We start from the raw sequence: 22,963 nt of genomic DNA on the forward strand, positions 1-22,963 counted from the left end.
ATACTGGAGATTTTGTAAGCTTAAAAGTGTATCTAAATTTTCACTATCAAAATTAGTCAGTGTTTGAAGTTAGTTAGTTAGTGGCATTTAAAAAGGGCACGTCAGCTACTATGGCTATTTGCGCCCTTATCTAAAATCTTTCACTAAACACAAACACAATACAATAACCAGAATGTTTAAAAAACTAAAAAGCGTTGTCACGGTTAAAATGGGGCAAACATGTGTTTGAATATAATTCCCTGTAAAAGGGAATATACTGGTATTGTACTACAACACCACTACATCTATGGCTTGGTAAACAGGATCCATCTATAAAAAATACTGTATGTAGTCACTCACTGATCAGATCATTTATCGTTTCTAATGATTTTTAAAATGTCTGGAGAAGTATCACATTTCTTAACATCATCTGTTAAAGTTAACTTATATACTATTCATTTTGAAATAACTTGGGATTGTGTTTTATTAGTAAAGTTTCCCTTAATTGAGCAAGTTTGAGTTCTCCAAGTAGAGTCAAAAAGTCTGTTGGGATTTTGGCTCAGTTTATTAATATTTGTGGACTGTGATTTTTTGTTCTAGACAACCATATTATCTGCAAATGATGAGATTATCATAAGATCTATTTCTTTAGTTAGACCACCGACATTAATATTGGAAAATGTATTCCTGAAAACAGCAATGTGGGAAGCCCAGATGAATCTGTCTCTATTTACATATTTGTGACAATGAATCAAATAATCAAGTCACTGACCCAGTGTAACACTTTATCATGGACAGCCTAAGTTTGCAATTTCTTAAGTGATTTATATCTACAGAGCCATATGATCCTTGAAAATAAATTAAAATTGTTAAGGTGTTTTGTTTTCTGTTTAAAATATCTTTAATATCTTGACTAAAATTTAAAATCTGTCCATTTGTTGAATGCAATTCTCTAAAGTCAACTCAATAAGATGAAAGTTAGTTACTAGATTCCAGGAACCAATTCAATCTATGAAATCATCTCTTCCATAATTTTGGCTATCATACTAGTAAGTGGTATCTGTCGATAACTCGAAAAGATATTAGTTGAATAATTGCTTTTCAAAATTGATGTTATGATAGATTTTCTCCAGACAGATATTGTATTTTAGATGAGATTACAAGATAAAAGTAGTGAGTTTGCTTGTTTGCCAACATGTTTAAGAAAATCAGCATGTGTATTGTCTGGACTTGGAGATGTTTTGGGTCTTATGTTATTAAATTAATAGTAATATTCAGTTCTTGATTAAATATTGTTATATAAAGTAGATTGTAGATTTAATATTTCTTTCAGTTTTTCCTTAATAGTCTGACGTACACAGATAAAACTAACAACCACACCACCAACTAATCTAATAGAAATTAAAATATAATTAAATGTAGAAAAAGTAATTAAAATTATAAATACACGTAATAAACCATAACTCCCTAATTTCAACAATATACTATTTTATTCCCTTTTACAGCTTGTAGATAATTATTAATTATAGTTATTACTTATTAGCATAATATTTATTGAACTTATTGGCTATTTCACTTCGTTTGAAAGATGTTATTGTGTACAAAAAGCATTTTTTGATGATCGTTTCATGCTGTATGTTGTGTATAAATCTATGATTTCTGGCCATCTGTTCTGTGTAATCCATCTTTTGTATAGAATTAATAAAATACTCTTTTGGTAGTAATTATTTCATTAATTGAGTATTTAATTTTCACCAGCTCACATTTCTTGAATCATTTGTTTTTTCTTATTTAAATTTAGGACACAAGAGCCAAAAAGAGACTTCACAGTTATGTATCATACATTTTTTCAATGACAGACGTGGAGTTGCAGAAATAATAAGTGTAAGTGTAACATTATTAAGCAATTTACAAACAAATGAAATCTTTAAAAAGGTATCTAGAAGTGAAATTTACTTATGGCTTTTAAAGACCAAAATTATTTTTGTAAGTTGATTTATTATTATTTCAGTTTTAGCCTAGTTGTATTATCCATTTCCTTACTAATTTCAAAAGATAATCAGAAGTTCATTCGAATTCCAACCAAAAGTCAATTGGTTATTAATTTATCTACCTTTAGGAAGTACAGTATATGTACGCTGGAATCTTTGAAGTGAAGTGACAATAATTTAATTGGTCTTGAAACAGATTTGATTCTTGAATATTATATACTATACTTTGTTGTATATTTACGTCTAGTAACCTATTAATGCTAATACTAATAATAATGTAAAGGCATAAAAGAATAGAACATAGCAATACATTTCTCATTATTATTATTCTCATTATTATTGAAACTATTTAGAATAACCTTCCAACATTAAGGTAAAGTACGGTGGGTAAAGAAGTCATTCAGTACATAGGATCGTGATTTTACTACATGTGGTGATATCTGGTAACAGTTGGCAACACTGACAAGGCGGAAATATTTGCTGTTTGGGAACTGAACTTACGTGATCCTCACTATACAATCGGGGCTCTGTGTTGGGTGACTTTTATTTCCCCGGTACTCGTGGGCTCAAAATGGAAGAACTGCCTGAAGATATCAAAGCAAAAAGTGATGACAGGGACTCTCCAGTTGAAGGGAACCTATTACCTAACAAGGAAATGGGCATCACTGGCTCTTCTATAAATCGGCTGCACCTGAGCACTAAAAAGGTATCAGGGGCAGCTAGAAGGAAACTGAAAAGAGTTAGGGAGAAGAAGAAAGGAACTGGGAGCATTACGCAACCGTGTCTTTCTCCTCAACCTAGCTGCAGTGGAAGCCAAGCTGGCCCAGGGACTTTGAAAAGAACTAGGACCAGCACAGACACACCATCTTCGGCTAAAGCCAAGCTTATTAAGAGACACAGGGGTATTGAACCTGGAGTCTCCTATAGGGAAGCTCTGGCTTCACACAAAATGGCCATCATTGGGGTATCTCATCCTAATGACAAGCTTGAAGTCGATGACATCAAGCATATTCAAGCGATGATCTTGAGGGGGATAGATGAGGCGCAATCAGGCGATTCTCTACCACTCCTCACGTAGTTTTCGCTTCAAGATTGGGCCCTGATCTACCATTGTGAGAATTAGGAGTCCTGCAACTTGCTCCCGAGACACATAATTGGAGTTCAAATCAGGGACAATTTTGTCCTTAAGGTGGTGGAGGCTAAAGACTTTCCCAAATCATTTAAGGTGGCATTTAGTACCCCGGATCTAACCATCAGTGATCTCAAAGTCCTCCTTAAACGCATACCCTAGAGCTGCTTAAACAGGGGCTCTGTACAGAGCACTGGAAACTAGTTCACAGGCAGACTGATTCAACTGGGCAGCTATTATCACAGACAAAGGACTGGCTGCCTTTACTGAGGTGGACAGGGGTCTTTTTAAAATCATATGCGATCCCAGTAAAAGAACAGGAGGCAGCAGCTGAGAAGAATGATTCTCCGGAGTCCACGGATGTTGGAATCCCTGGGGAGACTTCAACTCAAGAGGCTGTCTAAGGTAAGTGTTTTGATTTGTTAATTATGAAAATAATTCAAATTAATTTACAGCACTGTAAGGCAGCTTTTACCACATTGAGCAAGAAGCTAGCTGAGGTAAATATTGATGTTGCTCTCATTCAGGAAGCTTGGATATACAAGGGATTTATCAGTGGAGTTAACTGTACTGGGGGCACACTCTATATTCCCAATACTGAAAAGCTAAGAACATGCCTTCATGTTAGAAATTGGATTAATGCTGGGATGTTCTAGGGATGTGACAACCATTGAAACATCCATAAAGGAAGGGGGCAGAAAGAGGACTTTACTGTTCTCGTCTGCGTATCTCCCTTATGATGAACCCAAGTCGCCATCGAGGTAGTGAGGACATTAATCGCCCAATGCAACGAAACGGTTAAGGAAATCATCTTAGGGACTGATGCCAATGCTCACTATGTGCTGTGGAGAAGCACTGACATCAATACAAGGGGCGAATGGCTGATGGAATATCTGGTAATTACTGACCTAAATATTCTTAAGAAAGGTAACGAACCAACTTTTGCTAATTCACAGAGAAGTGAAATTATCGAAATGACACTAGAGATTAAATTAGCTGAGGACCTAATTTCAAACTGGTATGTATCGTCGAACACTTCTCGTCCGATCTTCGTGCATCTACTTTAGAATTAATCTCAGATCACTAATCCAGTGACCAATAGGATATAAAAAAGACCTTATAGCACTGGTATCGGGTATCTCTAGGAACATTCGTTCTATAGTAGATGTGGAGTTGGCCGTTGACCAGCTGCAGTAGTCCATTCTCCTATCCTATCATAATAATTGTCAAGCTAAGGTTGCTGGCTTACCAAGGCATGTTCTTTGGAGGTCTAAAGAGCTAAGCGAACTTAGACTCAAAACAAGGAAGCTTTATAAGCTTGCAAAAAAAACTGGTGATTGGAGCACCTATCGGAGGGAACTTATCAGTTACAACAAAGCTATTCGCAAAGCCAAAGGGCAGACTTGGAGAGAGCACTGCGAGGGGATTCCTAGTAGTGCAAGACTCGTGAAACTAATGGCTAAATATGCTGACAAGATAGTAACCACAATAAAACTACAAGATGGTAGTTACACACAGTCCGGTATGGAAATGCTTGCTCATCTAGCGAGCATCCATTTTCCGGACTCTAAAGTGGTTGACAGTGATCAATTGACTTATCTGGGGCGACCAGATCTGCTCTGTTTACGTTTGAGCAGAGAGGATTAGTACCTGGTCAGAGATGTGATCACTGTTGCCGACGTAAGATGGGCCATCAATTCTTTTGAACCACATAAATCCATGGGTCCAGATTCAATCATACCTGCTTTCCTGCAACAGATAATTGATTCACTGCAGTCTTTACTTTTCAGAATGTATAGGGTCTGCCTAGCCTTTGTTTATGTTCCATTGGCTTGGAGACAGACCAAAGTGACATTTATACCGAAACCTGCTTTACCTAGCTACGACGAGGCCAAGACATATCGTCCAATAAGCCACTCCTCATTTCTTCTTAAAGCATTCGAGAGACTAGTGGATAGGCACATTATAGGGACAAAGTACTGAAGAATTTTCCTTTACACAATCTACAGAAGTAGCGCTTCATCATCTTGTGACATTTATTGAGAAAGCGCTGGCTTTTAAGGAAATTGTGCACTTCTAGATATAGAAGGAGCATTTGATAAAACTACACGTGAATTATTGTCAATCGCCTTTCAAGAGCATAATGCCACTACACTCATCTGTAGATGTATATATTTTATGCTAGGAAATAGGCAAGTTACCATGAACCCATTTGGGGAAACGCTAAAGTTGACTACGGCGAGGGGCTGTCTTCAAGGTGGCGTTCTTCGCCTCTGCTTTAGAATCTGGTTGTGGATGCCTTGTTGCGGGAACTCAATGGGGCTGGGTATTTTACTATTGATTTCGCACATGATATTTCTGTGATTGTTAAAGGAAAATTCTCTAATACAGTCTTCGAAGTGCTCGAAGTTGCACTGAAAAAGATTGAAACCTGGTGTAACAGAAATAGACTTTCTGTTAATCCCAATAAAACGGTAGTGGTATCTTTCACTAGAATGAGTGCCTATAGGGAACTTGAAGGAACATACTCTTTTTGGTGAGAAGATATCCTACTTTTCATAACTTAAATATCTAGGACTCATCTTGGACAAGAGATTAACTTGGAAAAAGCACCTAGATTACTGTATTGCCAAGTCCTAAGGTTTTTTTTTTTTTTTTTTTGGACCTGTAGAAGAATGCTTGGTAAGACTTGGGATCTAAAACCTTAGATTATGTACTGGATATACATGACTATGATAAGATCTTCACTCTCTTATGCCGCACTTTTGTGGTGGCCAAGAGTTAAATATTAAGGAGCTGCAGGACTGAACTTAAGTTGCAAAGGGTGTTCTGCATAGCAATAACAGGAGTATTTAGAACAACTCCCACTGCCGCAGTGGAAATGCGGATAGAATTCACACCACTACACATCTGGGTTGAGGCTGAGGCCCTCACGGCATTCTATAGAATACATCGCCAAGCAACGGTGTTCAATATCGAACACTTGGATCACTTCAGACTCCCTTACGACAGCGATATTTATCGGATTCTCAATATGAGAACCGACATCTTGGAACCAAGGATTTCATTTGACAACAAATTCACTGTCACTTAACCAGAGTGCAGTGAAGGAGAAAGTCAGGTTAAATCTGAAAACAATAAGGGTCCAGTCTGGTATACTGATGGTTCCAAAACCAAGTCAGGAACTGGTGCTGGAATATTTGGAAATGGCACCAAGCTTTCTTTTAAGTTGGGTCAATATTCCACAGTCTTTCAGACTAAGATTTTTTCTGTCTTAGCCAGTGTCAGGGAAAGTATTAGAAAGGGCTATAATCGTAGACTTATTCTTAAACTCTCAGATAGTCAAGAGGCACTTATGGTACTTGAAGCCCCCTTGGTTAAGTCAAAACTGGTATTGGAGTGCCGCGAGTCCCTCATGATGCTGGCTGAACATAACACAGTTCAACTGCCAGGACACGCAGGGATTTGTGGTAACGAAAGAGCAGATGAAGCTACCAAAAAAGAACCGAGAGCCCATTCATATGACGTGACCCTGTGCTGGGACTATCTCTAATACCAGTAAAGTAGGTTATCAGTGACTGGGCTCTCAAAAAACACAAAAAAGGTTTGGAACTCAAGTGAGAGCTGTAGACACTAAAAACCCTCTCATAAGAGATTTTAATAAAAACAGATCAAGTGGCCTGTTAAAATTGAGCAAAAAACAACTCCGCTGCGCAGCTGGATTCCTTACAGGACACTGTGTCCTCAAGAAGAGCTTATACAGGTTGGGACATAATATTAACCCAACCTGTACTGGTTGTTCACATGAGTCTGTAGCTTATCTTCTGTGCAAATGCAATGCACTCGCTCATCAAAACGCTCTCATCTTTGAAAAACATTTTCCAAAGCTTGATGAACTGTCAACTGTCTCAGTCCGTAGTTTGATTCAGTTCATTAAGAAATTCAATCTGTTAGACTGATGGGATACTATGTCAGGGATGCGCAATATATCTTTTAGATCGCAGTGTTATGGCTGTTATAACCCTTCCCCTCTTAAATTCAATTCAATTCAATTCAAAACACCCATTGTCAGCACCAGTTCGTTGCACATAAATTCCATCTAAAATGGAATATTGGCCAAAATTGAAATTATTGATTGTTAATACTATATGATTTTGTAATCCCATTAAACTCTATTTTAGCACCTAGAAATCGGTTCCCAAATCATATGTTTTGAAGCTCACTTTTTATCTTGATTACAAATTTCACAACCAATGTAGTGAAAGTAAGATGTTTTGGTAATTTTATCAATTTTTCCTTTGGAATTTTGCTGTCAACTTTCTACAAACATAACAAATATTGTCGGGATGATTATGACACTGACGTCTGTTACTTTTAGCCATGTTGATCACAGAAATAAAATTATTGCACTGACTAACAATAAGACACCACTATCTTGCTTTAAAGAACTACAGCTATAGACAAATTCATCAAACCAAATCTCCATATGAAAGTTTCACCCTGATAAATTTTAAAAGAAGCAATAAAATATTTATTAGTTTCTTATATTTAAGATAACATTTCTTTTCAATTCAAGACAATTTAGTTCTTTGGCTCTGGCACTTTCATCCCAGGCTTATCTCGTACATGACACACACAATTGGAATGCGTATAATGATTTTTAGTATTCAATATACAAAATATAAGTAACAAAACATTAGCACTTATTCTACATGATATTAGTTTTACCATAATCGTAAACCGAATATAAGTAACACTGAGACTCGACAGGTTAATTTAAAGAACATATTCTGTTTATACATATAATAATTGGCAAATACGACCATTAGTTTCCCGGAGTCCCTTTCACATCGTGTGTTTATTTGCGATTCGTATGTCCGTACAGAATCCACTCCTGCTGTCAAGAGATTACATGAAGAGAAATTCCCAGGTGATCGAGTTCCAAATATGATATGATTAATAAATTAGTTAATATATTTCGGAAAACGGAAAATGTTCAAGATAAGAAGCGAAGAAGACAATGTCCAATGGTCACAGAAGTAACTCAATTCAATTTCTCAAAGAGAACTAAGAATGCTGATGGGTAATTTCCTAAGCAGATGCCAGAAATGTGTGGTAAATGGAGGCAGGCAGTTCCAGCATCTCCTTGCGTGACATGGGTGAGTACATAACTTTTAAGTGCATTAGAATTTATTAGGCAGTCACTCTTGCATAATGAATAAGTGCTGAACCAAGAACTCATCTATTGTCCAGCCAGCGGGAAGCGATAGCCTATCGGCAGGCACAATTCCAACTGCCTTTCTGGTTAGACGATAATTGGATGACCCAGGTACTTCTGTGTCTTTTCTTCCGAGGAGCTGTAGCCCATCAAGGGCTAAAGTGAACTATTCGACTGTTGACCTCAGCCAACGTGTGTTAGCAGAGGTGAACGATCATCCAACTTTTATTTATTTTATTTATTTATTTTTGGGTTATTTTACGACTCTGTATCAACATCTAGGTTATTTAGCGCCGGAATGAAATGAAGGTGATAATGCCGGTGAAATGAGTCCGGAGTCCAGCATCGAAAGTTACCCAGCATTTGCTCGTATTGAGTTGAGGGAAAACCCCGGAAAAAACCTCAACCAGGTAACTTGCCCCGAACGAGACTCGAACCCGGGCCACCTGGTTTCGCGGCCAGATGCGCTGACCGTTACACCACAGTGTGGACACGATCATTCAACCTCTACGGAGGTATTGTATGGCCAGGACGAGGATTCCTCAGCCGTTACAGCTGATTTTCGAAATCGGATTTCGACATCTAAAGCCCGGTTCCCACGGTGCTTGTTTCTGTGATGAATTGCATTCTGGGAGCGCTGATGGCTGCTCTGCGTGGTTGCTTCTTGGAAATCCTGCCTCCTGGTGTCTGCTTTGTTAGTTGTCATGCTAGATTTCGAGATTAGGTTGCTTGCTATTTTTCGTGTTGCCTTGTATGCTGGAACCAAAGATGATGATACAGTATCACTGCTGGAACCATCTTGTCATGTTCATTGTTTTCCAACTAAATCTGCTTTTTTTTCTATATTCCTTAGTTTGTAAAAAAACAGCAATTAAATATCGGACTTTACACTTCTAGTTTAATTATTTACAACATTTACTAATGTTAATATAAGACTTTAGTTGTTTTGCACTCACGGTTTAGTTTCATCATGAGTGTTGACAACAGATGAAGCTGCAGATGATTTTCTAATTTGAAATGTGAGAAGAGCCAGCTGCGTATGAACAGTAACTAACATAGTAACAAACACGAGAGACAGCAGATCACCCATCTTGCTGGCCAGGCAGGAAACAATCATTGTGGGAACTGGGCTTAACGTAGCTCCCAAAATTCATTGCACTGCTGGTTGGGCACCGAACTCATACACTCGCCGAAATTTCATGAGAAAATTCCTTTCTCATGTGGACTTAAGCCAGAGCTTATTCCATAATGGGAGTGCAGGCATGATGCCTTACAGAACGACGCTACGGCAAGGAACCTATGTGTATTTGCTAGTATGTATGTATGTATGTATGTATGTATGTATGTATGTATGTATGTATGTATGTATGTATGTATGTATGTATGTATGTATGGATAAATCGTAAAACAGCGAACGCCAGTAGAGGAAGTTATCCCCACCCTCGACGCTCGGCACCTTGCTCGCCTGCTCTCTCTCTCTACTATCGCTCCGCTTCGGTGGATCACTGCCTACCGCCTCGCATGTATTTCATATTTTACAACACAACACAATACCACCAAATTAATGCGCGTTAGACAACAACCACATGCATACTATGACATATCATTTCTGCAATACGTTATGGCACTTCCCTTGAGCATAAATAGACTCATTTTCCCTTCTACCTCCAACTCGTCTCGGTAGCCGAGAGGTCTAAAGCGTGGCCGAAAAGCGTGCGTGCGTTTCGTTAGGAAGATCAAAGGATCGAATACAACCCTCCGCAAAGTGATAAAAAAAGAGAAAGACATGGAGCAAGGAAGAGAGAAGGAGAGGCTGGAGAGAGAAATAGGACAAAGTTCCTCTTTTGCTTCGTAGATGCTGCATTCACTCTTTTTGTTCCATTTTCCTCCACTAGATGTCACCCCCCCAAACCCCTATTACCACTCTTTCCCGCTAGAGTGTGTGGTGAGCTTGTAGGGAAAAAGTGGAAAGGGATAGTGGGCGGAGCTTAGCGTTAGCTGTTTTACGATTTGTCTGTATGTATGTATGTATGTATGTATGTATGTATGTACACTTAATGGCAAAAAGAATGAGCCGGCGAAAATTTCTAAGTTCCAGATACCTAACATTGCGCATGCTCGTCTCGTCAAAGCCGTAGTTCATCAGGTAACACATAATTAAACTATTTAAATTTGCTGTATTTTAAGAGTCTAAAATATGTTATAATATCGAATGTAGGGTTGATTCTAGATACTTCAGGGCCTCTGAAGATTGAAATAATAAAATTGATTAATACAAAATCAACAGAAGCGAATATGAACAGGAAAACCACCTATTATGCCAAAATGATATTAACAGCCACAGTAGCGTAATTCGTTACGGCATTGGTCTATTGAATGAGTTGTTAGTAGTAGCTCAAGGTTCGAATCACACCTCCAATCTTTTTTTTTTTTTTTAATTATAAGTTTGCCATCATATATGTCTCACAAAGCTATAATTATGTGGCGATATCTCTTAGAATGTACCCAAACTCTAATAAATAATAAACCTACCTCTCTCTTCTAAGCATTACTCCTGTCTGTTAATAAAACGTTCTGTCTCGTCATTACGCCTGAAGATGGAAGAGAGACAACAACTCATTGCCCTGGTTCGCATAGGTTATTCTGCATCGATGGCAGCCAGAGAATTGGATTCCCATTGTCAATTCCTAAGCGTTGGGCTAAATTGTGTATCGAGAATGGTGAAGTTGTGAATCGTCCCAATTCTGGTCGGCCGCACATCTCTACAAAGGAAGAGATCCCCATGTTATTGAGTGAAGATGAAGTTTGGAATTGCCTTTCAACTCAAATGGCGTCCAACTTTCCTGGTTTCCCACACACCATGAGGAGACGTTTTAGAGAGTGTAGCATACGGTGTCGTCGAGCTGTGAGGAGAGAACATTTGACGATGGAGCATGCCTGGACCGTCTAGGTCTAGCGTATGCTAATCTCCGATAGGACTTCGATTGAAGAAATATCATTTTCTCCGACGAGGTAATTGTGTCTAGTAGCAATGATGGTCCTGCCCTAGTTTATAGTATGGATGGCCAACGAGACGACTTAACAGGTTGGAGGTGGATGTCATACGATGGGGCAGGACTTCTGGAACGCATCCACTGTCGGTTTATGGCAGAAGACTACGAATACATTTTGGAAAATGTAATGATCCCTTCCGCCTGGAAACGATATCCAGAAGGAACACTTTTCATCCAGCAGGATAATCACCCGGTACACGCCGTAACCGGATTCAAAGATGGTTTACGAGGAGGCATGATGTCGACCCAGTCAATTGGCCTCCAAAATCACCAGATATGAATCTGTTTGAAAATTTGTGGGCTACAGTCAAACGGATCCTACGCTCTAATTGGGCAGAACAACCACCCGTTCGGACAGCTGACGAATTATGGGACTGAGTTGTAGATGCGTACTCGCGAACTAAAGATAACAGAGAAAATAGATGGGAGCAGCGGAGTATGACGAGCCCTCTAGCTAGCCAGCCAGCCAGCCGAACGATGCTGCAATCGCCCGCACGTTCCTATCCGCTTGCACACATTTAACAACTCTGTAGATGTAGAGATACCCAACGTGCCGGACTGAGTATCAGCTTATCATTAGAGAAAGCAAGTAACCGATCCAACAGATAGGTTTCTTTCCTTTCATCTGCTTTTCATGATGATGGAGGAAATACGCACCTCCGAAATGTTGGATGTCTCTACGTCTATTAAGTGGCGCAAAGATGCTAAGATATCGCACCAGCTGAATACTATGAATGTGTCATATTTTTTATGTCCATGAAATCTGATCATCTAACTAATCGAGTGATGAAGTGATATAACAATGAACTACTTATTTATTTACTGATTGATTTAACAATTGAATGATTTAATTGATTCATTAATTTATTGGTCAATCGATTGATTGATCAAACGAACTTTTCTTTTATTTTAAGTAATGTTCATTACATGACCAGAAAGTGAATAAAGGCTCAACCTACTATGTATATGGACTATACTTATTACGTTATTACCATCTAAGAAACGGTATTTCCTTTAAGAATTATTATAGGTATCCTAAAATCAGAGACTTCTTGGCGGATTATAATGTTGCTGACTATGATATGTTTGTTAAAAAATGTGAGTAGTAGAGAAGCACGAAAGTAAATAAATACTAGGTGAGCAAAATGTATAGAACACTGTTTACAGTTTTCCTATTTTTATCTTATGAAAAATGTCTATATACAGAAGTTATAGGGGTGAAAGAATATTTTGAACATGTTTCGAAAACTTTTCTTTTTCATTATATTGTGCCAAGGTGTTTAGTTTTAATGTCACCACGTACTTATTTTTCCATTTTTGGATTCTTCACCTCTCAAAACATACAAAATCGTATTTTTTTTTGCCATTTCTAAACTATCATTTTATAAAAACCTGCCTTAAACGCCAATCTACATTAGCATTAAAGAAGATGTGAAGTACACGTCAATCCAATTATTGTGTATAGCTGAGTGCAGCTGCTACAACCAATTCAACGACAGAAGCCCTTCATCCATGAAATTTATTCGTGGAATACTTTATATCTAATCACGGCCGACTTAATGCCCGCTTCGCTTCTCCTTTACTGGCCTTGACAATTCATCTTGATTCCTGTGTTAAAGCTGTAATCGAGAATTTATGAAATTCCTGCCAGTTGGCACTGACTGCCAAGTATCGCTGAGATGTGTGTGTATGGTTTCTTGTACGATTATACTTATTAATATTGTGACTTCTTTCTACTGGTATGTGAGTTTATTGTGATGTGATTCAAAACGACGTATTGTTGTGTACAATTGTGTACTTCGAATAGAAAAAAGAGTGGAGGAACAATATCATTCTACGAATTTCCGAGTGATAGGGAAGGATGATTATGTCTCGTGACCAGAATATTGTACGAAATGGAAATATAAAAATTGGAAATTTATTCTTCGAAAAGGTGGAAAAATTAAAATATCTTGGAGCAACAGTACAAATATAAATGACACTCGGGAGGAAATTAAACACGGAATAAATATGGGAAATGCCTGTTATTATTCGGTTGAGAAGCTTTTGTCATCTAGTCTGCTGTCAAAAAATCTGAAAGTTAGAATCTATAAAACAGTTATGTTAACGGTTGTTCTGTATGGTTGTGAAACTTGGACTCTCACTTTGAGAGAGGAACGCAGATTGAGGGTGTTTGAGAATAAAGTTCTTAGGAAAATATTTGGGGCTAAGGAGAATGGAGAAAGTTACATAACGCAGAACTGCACGCATTGTATTCTTCACCTGAAATAATTAGGAACATTAAATCCAGACGATTTAGATGGGCAGGACATGTAGCACATATGGGCGAATCCAGAAATGCATATAGAGTGTTAGTTGGGAGGCCGGAGGGAATAAGACATTGGGGAGGCTGAGACGTAGATGGAAGGAAAATGTTAAAATGGATTTGAGGGAGGTGGGAAATGATGGTAGGGACTGGATTAATCTTGCTCAGAATAGGGACGGATGGGAGGCTTATTTGAGGGCGGCAATGAAACTCCGGGTTCCTTAAAAGTCGTAAGTAAGTAATTAAATAAGTGAGTAAGTAAGGGAAAGATGCGAAAAATGGTTTAAAGTGATTTCATGCCAAGACTGTGTTCCAAAAGCATCTCCCCATCTTCAGTCGTTTGTAGTTTACATTTCAGGGAAGAAGAGTATTCTAATAATGGGAAATTTAGGCGATTAAAACCAAGTACTGTGCCAACAATATTCCCTCATAAACCTAGGTATAAAGTGACAGATATCAAAAGATTACGACGAACAATTACTAAAACTGATCTCCCTCCACCCAAGAAACGCAAATCTTTTAGTAATATTGGTTTTTCACTATTTGAACAAGATGTTCCTAGTGGCTCAGCATCATTTAATGATATTTCCTTCTTGCCAGTTGAAAATGACCATAAAGTGGCGCAAGAAGACCCTGCCAACATTGAGGAGCAAAAAAGAAATATTAACAGATTGCATGTGAAAATTACACGACTTAATAAGGTGTTAAAAGAGAAGCAAGGTGAGATAACAAAAATAACCGAAAAACTCCAGCTAATTGAAAGAGATTCGTTACATAAAAAAATGTAAAATGTAAAGAAAGAGGCCGATGAAGATATTATTCAAGCAAAATTTATTCTAGTTCAGCTGCTTAATCATGGAAAGAGAATATCAAACAAGAATATATTAGAAAATTTGTGTTGGGAAATTGAGCCGTTACTGTGTAGATGCCCTCTCTTGCAATGCCAATTTGTGACGAAGACGGCCAAAAACGACTTGCTAATATCATTACTGTGAAATTTGTTAGGCCACTTCTAGCTAACATTGCAGCAGGGGTAACTGGAAAGCTAGTTCCTTCGAAGAATGCGGCTTATAATCCACTGACGTTAGTCGCAAAATCTTGAAACTATGATTCTTGAATCTGCAATATCAAGTGGAATGTTTCAGTGCAGTGAGTGAAATTATAAAACTGAATACAAGTTATAGTAAATAATTACCCAGTGATTACTTTGAAACGTCGCAGTTTTGCCTAGGGGTGCTACCCAGCGAATGAACTACAAAATTACGTCTCTGTCATCATGTTACTTAAACTGAATAGGTTACTATGTGTTATCTTACCTGCTTTCAAACTCACGCTTTTACCACAATTAACAGAACTGAACATAATAATACTTATTATTGTCTTATTTATTATTTATAAGTGTTTTTATTACTTTTTAATCATTTAGGCTATTTTAATTCATATTAAGTATTTCTTCTGTGGACACCAATCCTTGGCAGACACCCCTTCGTGCTGGAATTGAGAAATTAACCAATTTCAGAACAAGATTACTATTGTCAAGGCCGTATACACAGAAGCGAAGGGAGCATCAAGTCGGCCGTGGTCTAATGAAGGTAGAGTTGAATGGCAACAGTGAGTAGTGAATCTTAGGGTTTACTTAAAAGAGGGAACTTCAATGGTATCTAAATGCGCAAGTAGTTTTTTTTATATTTTGTATGCTATTAAATTTGAGCTAAAATTCAGAACATCCTAGAATCCTACACCTCATGCATTTTGTCAAGACACTCCCCCACTTTTTCTACAGAGCTGAGCACGAGATCGGATGAGTTCACTTACGAATTATAGGAGAATGGGATAGTTTTTACCTTGAACTCTGTGGACACACACTCGACCTTCCCTTCTCCTCCTACCTCCTTCACAAAAACGTTGTTCCCGTACTGTACATCGCGAGCGTCTTGACAAAATGCATGAGCTCGTACAGTATATACCAGTGGTGAGCAAAATGAACGCAACCCACAAGACAGGATTTAAAAGGCATCTATATTCTGTGGAAGAGATTGCATTCTACAGTGTAGGACGGATTTACACACAGTTGCGCTATTACACTCCTACCTATGATATATAATTAGAAGAGCTCATTCACGTGATACTTAATTAATCATTTTGAAAGCAATTTCTTCGAAATTGGGATTTATATCTGTTCATGCTATTTTCAGTTGCACAAGGAGATGAGCATCGTTTATGCGGGATCTGTGACTGGACTTATACATTTCATTTTAAAAAACAGCTGATCGCACTGGTTGATTGATGAATACATACTCATTATTTTTTAAGCAAACCGTCTGAACAGGGGATATGTAGTACTGGACATCTTTTAAAAAATGTTAACCCTCAGTAGACCTTCACATTCTGCTTTCAAGAAGCTATCATTCTGCAAATCCAGTAAACCTATCCCTAACTGCAATTCTGGGATAACGTTTTCAATTTCAACATGAAAAGAAGTGACAAAAATATTGAAATTTTTCTCCATCCTTTGAAAATCACTGAATCTGTGTTCTTTGAACTTGTATAATAAGTGATCTATTTTAAGGATGTACTTATTTAGTTTAGTGTCCTGAGTATTTGTAACTGATCCTAAACATGAGGAATGAAAGAACTGCCTTTCTTGTAAGTGTGATTTTAACAATTGTAGTTTTGCTATAAATGATTTGACAATATCAAACATGTTAACAATATTTTGGCCGCAGCTTTGCAGGTGGAGAGTGACTTGATTTACATGTTCACAGATATCAGTGAGAAATGCCAAATCTCTGATCCAGGCATCTTTTTTCAGTTCATCAATAAATGTGGCATACAGAATAATGGCGTTGTATATTGAATTTCTTTACATGCTGAAACAGCTTGCCACAAATCAAACACTTCCCCATTCCTCCATACTCCATAACACAGTTTGATCTCGACAAAGCATTTAACTTGGGCACGATAGTAACACAAAGTGATGGTGTGTTTTAAAAGTTGAAATATACTTTGCATATTACTCACCAAGTTAGGGCCTAGATAGTTCAATCTGTTAAAAACGAACTGTTTTCAAGTTTCCGAGTAGACAAAGTGTTGTAGTACTGCTTACATTATTTATTTCTATATTTATAGCAGTTTCGGAGCCTCATTTACATAATGCGAATGCTTCTGCAGCTGGCTGTATTATGAATTTCATATTATTATAAGTATATTCAATTTTATTACAAACCAAAATATTTTGTTCCATTGATTTATCACCGATGTACAGTTTTGTTTTCGTACAAATGTATTGTAATTGTGCTGTTCCCATACTATCTCAGACGAATGGATCGCGCTCTGTCAGTGCATAGGCGCCGTACCACCACTGTTCAGTTGAACCTTCTCTCCTCGCTGTGCTCAGGATGCAGAGTTTCCCGAGCAAAGAGCGTGGCGGTTCCGTGGTATGACGTCACAGAGCACGGAACATGCCGGTCACTGATATAGAGTCTCTTTCTTGTTTTTAGCAGTATATCCAGCTACCTTAACTGTACAAAAATAACAATCGTCTCCATGATTTGTAGATTCCCTCCAAATCATAGGGATACCAAAGGGCAATGACTTCCTTTTTCCATTTTTCCAACTCCTCAACTCTTCAACACAACTACGATATACTTTGTGGGGGCACTAGGAGATGTCCTGGACTCCAAACTTAATGCCAAAATATTTCAAGTAAGCATTCTTTACAAAATCTGTTATATTCTGCCTCTGTTTTACTAACGTATATGACCCACATATATAGCAAAACAAATTTGAATCATTTACACAACCACGTTTCGACATTTCTATCAAACAAAACTATTATGTTATACTCTCGAGAAAAATGAGAACGCACACACTTCACTTTTACACGACAACCAACAATACAAAACTGAACCTCTAATTTTAAAGCAACTTTTAAAAGGGAATAGGTTTATTATCTCACTAAGGAAATCTGTAGCCTCATAAGCTGGATTGCACTTCCATAAATGTATATATATATATATATATATATAGGGACCCTATGTCATTTCTCTAATTAATTGTTAGTTTTAATAGCAATCTCTAAGAGTAAATATTTTCTTCATAATTTTTATGACCTGAGACACTAAACATTTCAACTTCCTGTTTATAGACAACATTGGGTGCAGACAGATAAAAATCTCCAAAAATAAACAACAGACGTCTTAGCCTCAGTGCATTTTAAGGGAGAGGATACAATTTTGTATATCCCCCAAGGGCGAATATAGTCAGTAGATTTTAATAAATATCAAATACAAACATAATAAAATATATTATGTTACATTTTAAGTAATAAATTTTAAATTATAAGCTGTCGTGCCTTTTTTAACAAACAACAAGCACACTGTAATATTACTATATTACGAAAAATATTGAAAACATAAAATTTTGAATTGTAAAAAAATTCTGACGTGGTACGCGAAAACGGATTTCATTTTTGCAATCAGTGTGAAATTGTGATTCAGAAACGCTCATTTATTTCAAAACAACAAAATCCATGCACAACGGTGTAATCAATCAGCTTAGGATAACAAGCATTGATAAAATTGAATACGTTTACTGCAGCTGACATTTAAATCACACTTTTTAGAAAGGAACTAAGTCAAAATTTGCAATTTTTGTTTTCATTAGCCAAATGATTACTACTTCCAAGACACACTGATTGGAGAAGAAATGAACTTAGTCAGACCTTTCCATGTGTCTCTAACATCACTGTGATGTTTATACTACGGTAAAGAAAAGAAATAAGTCAGGAAGTTAGTGCGATTCTTCACCATTTGGACATTGAAAATATGACAACATATCATTTGTAACTCTGTTATGGTACCCGCATGACGGTACCGGTACATTGATTTTTGGTATATTGTTAAACTTGCTTACGAAACATGTGTTTATACAGACAACAATGTATGTTTGTATAGATAATAATAAAGTAATATGTTGTTTCACGGTCGACTTTAGTAGAAGGTCGGAACGCTGAAACTTGGCAACATGTACATCAGGCATCGACCAACTCACATGGCATATGCGGTTCAATCTTTGTTTACACTTATTTAAGAGTATTTGCAATTTATGGTGAGTTTTTTACGTGTGTTTCGCCTTTAAAACCAATGAACCTGCAGAAAAAATAGTAACAATATATACATATTTATATAAGGTAGGTAAAAACATAATTTTAAAACAGAAATAAAACACGCAAAAAACAATAACAAACATTCTTAAAGTCAAATCCTATGTATTATGCATATGTTTTCTATTTTATTAATATAATATTACCTATTGGCTCGTTTTGCTTTACTATTCAATTTTTTTTTTTTCAGGAATGCATTAATTACAATGCCAGATAAATGTTGTGTTCCTAACTGCACTTCAAATTATCCGAGCAAAGGAGGTTATGTTCCAGTATTCAGATTCCCAAATGAAGAGAAACTTCGCCAAGCCTGGATAAGAAAAATACCACGCAAGCACTGGCAACCTTCAAAGTGGGCTGTGGTTTGCATACACCGTTTTCATGAACAAGATGTACCGGTAATAAAAGTGGAAAAATACAAGGATTCGTCGGGAGAGTGGAAGGAACGTCCTATAGCTAGGTTGAAGTTAGTAACAGAAGCACTCCCTACAATTTTTCCTGATTTGCCAGCTTATTTGTCAACCCCAGAAACAAAGAAGCGGAGGGACCCTGAAGAACGAAGAGCCAGACGGACTGAAGCACATGCTGAAAAAGAAAAAGGTTTTCTTGAAAAAGACATTATTAAGGACTTCTCTACGTTTACCGACAATGTTAGTGGAAAGTCACAGTTGCTAAAGGGTTGGTTTATTTATTATAATATTTATTACGTAATACTTTATCAGTGCACTTTCGAAACCATACCACAGATAATAGTTAGTGTTAAAATAAATAATGATATGAATTGTGAGGTATGTGTCAATCAGAACATAGTAGCTAGAAGTGAACTGTTTGACATATTAACAGGAAATATGAAACTCACCCTCTGGTCTCAGTTAGAACAAATTTTGAAGAAATATGAGTCTATTGAGAAAGACTGTGTAACTGCTCAGAGTGTCCAATCTGTGCTATCAGTTATTACGAACAAATTAAATTCACTTCTTTTATTATTGGGAGAGTACAGTGATATACTACCGAACACTGAAAGGCAAATTAAATTTGCAATTGAACATTTAAATTTAATTTGTAGCAAAGCTAAACATTATTCAACTGATCATATTTTATGGGCTTTTATGTTGTATATGCACTCTCCAAGTTGTTATGCGGCAATCCGAGGAACATCTCGGATTGTTTTACCACATATGAAATATTTGCAACATTTGACTTTTTTGTTTCAGTGTCGCCAAATTCAATGACAAACAATGAACATTTTCTCAAAAATGCCATAAAAACTTGACAGAGAGAGAACGTTTAGTTAGTTTACAAATTGATGAAATGCATATGAAACCACAGATTGATTATAAATCAGGGCAACTGTTCGGATATGCTGATAACCAGGAAAATACTGAAGCTAAAACTGTCTAGGCATTTTTTGTTTCTGCTCTATTTGGTAACTTCAGGGAAATTGTTGCTCTTTACCCAGTAAAGAATTTGACAGGCAAAGATTTATATGATATGATAAATGTTGTAATTGATTTAATAAGAAAGTGTGGGTGCCATATACTTTCTGTTGTTTCAGACATTCACAGAGTAAACAGAAATATGATGGCACTACTTCAGGGTTCAAATGAAGGGTATGTTTCAAATGACATTGATCCACCATATAAGACATTTTTTACATACTACTTTGTTCATATTTTTAAGAACATTAGAAACTGCTGGATCAATCAGAAAGATGTTTCTCAAACATTGATTTTTCCAGATTTTGAAGACATAGACACACTTTTGGCTGCAAAATTTTCAGACCTTAAGCAACTGTATCACTATGGTAATAATGTCAGTCCTCTCTTGAAACCTGCTCATAAATTAAATCATAAATCTCTGTACCCAAGCAACTTAGAAAGACAGAAAGTTTCAGTCCAGGAACTTGTCAGTTTGTATTGATAATACTGCAGTGGTGGACAATTGTAAACGTGAAATCCAAGCTGTTGAGTACTGTGAAAAGAAATTAATTGGCGAATCCCTTTTATAGTATTGGAGATGCCCGCCTCAAATTTTTAAGACAATTTTTACAATGGTTGCAAAAATGGGAGTGCATTAGAGAAGGTGGCTTAACTCCTGATACTTTCAGGGCTTTGTTTCAGAGTACCTCTGTGTTAATTGAATTTATACAATACAGTTTGCAAACTCTTAATGTGGAATTTGTACTGCCAGGAAAGTTACAAACCGACAATCTCAAGCAACGCTTCAGTTGCTATAGGCACTTATCAGGTGGTAACTACAATGTTTCCTTTGTACAGGTCCTAGAGGCAGAAAAAAAAAACTCAGAATGAAATCTCTTTTAGGTATAAAATCAGCTAAATATGGAATTCTAAAATGGTCCTCACAAACATTTGAAGCAGCAGAAAATATAGACCTAGAAAGGAATGAAACTGTAGATGTAGCTCCATTTTTTAGTGTTATTCAAGATCCCGATACTTTTACCTTTGAAGCTGATACCTCCAGCCTTTTGTACATATCAGATTATGCCTCTTTCAAGGTATCTTCAAGGTTACAGTGTCCACTTTGTATTGATTATTTGGTAGGAAAAGAAACCAGCAATCAAGATATTTATTTTGACACTTTGAACCGAGGAGGACTTACTCTTCCTTCAGATTTTGTAATTTACATTGCAAAAATTGCATACTTCATTGTAAATGCATTGATTTCAAGGGGTACAAATGAAGAACAATTTGTAAAATGTGGAAATCAGAAAAAATTGTTTATGTTACTCTGCAAAACAGTTTTGTGTGGTGATGCTGGTTTTGTAAATGATGTATGCCCATGTGGTATGGAATATATTGAACTTGCTGACAAAATACTTTCAGTCATTACGAACATACTGTTAAATAATTATTCAAAGGCCAGGAATGATAACATATCTGCCAGTAAACCAGTGTATGGTAAGAGAAAGTTACAGACATTTTAGAAAAGGATGTAAAAAGTGTGTGTGTGAAGTCATTCTCCTTCTTTCTTCCCAATATTTAGATGTAAGGTCCATAAAATTTTCCACAGATTCACAGATTTTTTTAGATATTCCATGTCCATGGCATCTTCTTTATTGCACAATAAACATTTAGCAGAGTCCAATAAGTTAATTCGATGTAGATGTTTTGTAAGACAGTCGTGACCAGTAATCAGTCTGAACATAGCCACAGTAGATTTTCGTGGTAGATCAGGAATGGATTTTAAATCTTGTAGTAAATTATTCCATCTTGAATTTTGATGTTCACTTGGAGAATTAGTGTGGTAATTGCTGGTAGTTTTCCTTTTGATAACTCGTTTTATGGATTCATATGAAAACTGTAGTTCTTCTTTATGTTTTTTCTAGTTCCTTTCTTAGCCAACATATCAGATTTCTCATTACCATATATTCCACAATGGGTTGGGATTCATTGGAGAACTAAGATATTATTTAAATTTTGAATGTACCTTAACATACAATGGATTTCCTTAATTTTTCTTGATATAGCAAAAGTAGTTGTACTAACTTCCTGGATTGCAGCTTTGGAATTAGATAAGAGAACTATATTTTTTGCATTTCTGTAACCAAGGAAAAAATTTTGGAGAGAGGCATAGATAGCTTCAAGTTCACCATCAAAATTTTAAGTTACATTTGCCAACATTTTTATAAAATGAAAAATATGGACAAGTAGCACCTGCTCCTTCATCTGGATTCATGAGTGAGTCATCTGTGTAAATATGTAACCAATCTTGTGTTAATAATGTAAAAAATGTAGGCCTAAATAAGGTAAAATGTAGGTATTATAGTCCTAGGAATTGTAGGTCTACAGTATGTGTTTGAGTTTTGCACATGATGTAATTGGATAATGTATGATGTAATTGGATATAGAAATTGGAAATAAGATTTAAAAAATGCTAATGATAAAGACATGACTCCTTGTAAGTTATTTATTGCGACTTTTCATAAATTGACATTACCCTACTGAAGTCTGAAGAAGGTGGCCTAGTCTAACTGGATAAACCCATTAATTCTGGCTGGAAAGCAACGTAGGCCTGGGATCTACATAAGGTAAAATGTATTTAATGTACACGCTTATGACCTGTGTACGAGTTTAGTAAATAATGTAATGAGATTTTTTTTATAA

General features: G+C 36.7%; 1 long non-coding RNA gene across 1 annotated transcript in view; it reads right to left on the minus strand.

The window, feature by feature from the left end:
• Positions 1 to 22,963, minus strand: part of LOC138698158 (uncharacterized) — a 210,765-nt gene that overhangs the window by 144,988 nt on the left and 42,814 nt on the right. The gene's annotated exons all lie outside the window — the stretch shown is intronic.

Source organism: Periplaneta americana, chromosome 4 (assembly GCF_040183065.1).
Source record: "Periplaneta americana isolate PAMFEO1 chromosome 4, P.americana_PAMFEO1_priV1, whole genome shotgun sequence".
Classification (NCBI taxonomy): Eukaryota; Metazoa; Arthropoda; class Insecta; order Blattodea; family Blattidae; genus Periplaneta; species Periplaneta americana.